This window comes from Chiloscyllium plagiosum, chromosome 18, assembly GCF_004010195.1.
Source record: "Chiloscyllium plagiosum isolate BGI_BamShark_2017 chromosome 18, ASM401019v2, whole genome shotgun sequence".
Lineage (NCBI taxonomy): Eukaryota > Metazoa > Chordata > Chondrichthyes > Orectolobiformes > Hemiscylliidae > Chiloscyllium > Chiloscyllium plagiosum.
In genome coordinates, this window is record NC_057727.1 from 56588061 (window position 1) to 56589779 (window position 1719).

Consider the following 1719-nt stretch of genomic DNA (forward strand, 5'->3'; position numbering starts at 1 on the left):
AGCCCATTAATTAATTTCAGCAGCAGAGGGATGAGACACTTACTGGGCATTAACAGCTACATAAAAGCCTCTGTTAGACATGGGGTGGAAAGATTGACAATGGTCTGCCCCCACACTCACACAGAGTGTGGTAAAATACTCCACTTTGTGATTAAATAACATGGATGTAGGTTTGCTTGCTGAGCTAGCAGATTTGTTTTCAGATGTTTCACTGTCCTACATTGGACAAACAGGCAGAAAACTAGCCACCAGGATACATGAACATCAACTAGCCACAAAAAGACATGATCCTCTCTCACTAGTATCCTTACATACACATGAGGAAGAACAGCACTTCGACTGAGACAACACATCCATCTTATGACAAGCCAAACAGAGACATGCACGAGAATTCCTAGAGGCATAGCATTCTAACCAGAACCCTATCAACACACACATTGACTTGGATCCCATTTACCACCTCCTGAGAAAAAGAACAGGAAATTACATAATCACAGGAAATGACATCAGCAAATCAAGGAAACCTGAACACATAAATAGAAAGTGAGCCATGCCACCAGTGCTTCATCTGGAGGCTCACCGATGATGTTACCTAGCATGGTGACGAAGCGTCTGAAAATAAACCTTCCAACTCAGCAAGCAAATCTACATCCAGAACTTCAACCTGAGTTCCAAATCTTCTTGAAACTCATTAAATAACATGCATGATACAGTCACCATCATTTGATAAGATAATGTCTGGATGGTGTCCAGCTTCTTGAATGCTGTTGAAGCTGACACATGAAAGAAAGTGAGGAATATTCCATCACACTGAATTGGGCCTTGTAGATGGTTGACATGCTTTGGGGGAGACAAAAGGTCAGTTAATCAGTGTAGGATTGCTAGCCTCTGAGCTGCTCTTGCAGCCGCTGTATTTTATATAGCTAGTCATAGAGTCATAGAGATGTACAGCATAGAAACAGACCCTTCAGTCCAACTCGTCCATGCCGACCAGATATCTCAAACCAATCTAGTCCCACCTGCCAGCATCCGGCCCATATCCTTCCAAACGCTTCCAATTCGTACACCCCTTTTAAATGCCTCTTAAATGTTGCAATTGTACCAGCCTCCACCACATCCTCTGGCAGCTCATTCCATACACGTACCACCCTCCGTGTGAAAAGGTTGCCCTTTAGGTCTCTTTTATATTTTTCCCCTCTCAGCCTAAACCTATGCCCTCTACTCTGGACTCCGGGACCTCAGGGAAAAGACTTTGCCTATTTAACCTATCCATGCCCCTCATAATTTTGTAAACTTCTATAATATCACCCGTCAGCCTCCGATGCTCCAGGGAAAACAGCCCCAGCCTGTTCAGCCTCTCCCTGTAGCTCAAATCCTCCAACCCTGCAACATCCTTGTAAATCGTTTCTGAACCTGTTCAAGTTTCACAACATCTTTCTGATAGGAAGGAGACCAGAATTGCACGCAATATTCCAACAGTGGCCTAACCAATGTCCTGTAGAGCCGCAACATGACCTCCCAACTCCTGTACCCAATACTCTGACCAATAAATGAAAGCATAGCAAACGCCTTCTTCACTATCCTATCTACCTGTGACTCCACTTTCAAGGAGCTATGAACTTGCACTCCAAGGTCTCTTTGTTCAGCAACACTCCCTAGGACCTTACCATTAAGTGTATAAGTCCTGCTAAGATTTGCTTTCCCAAAATGCAGCACCTC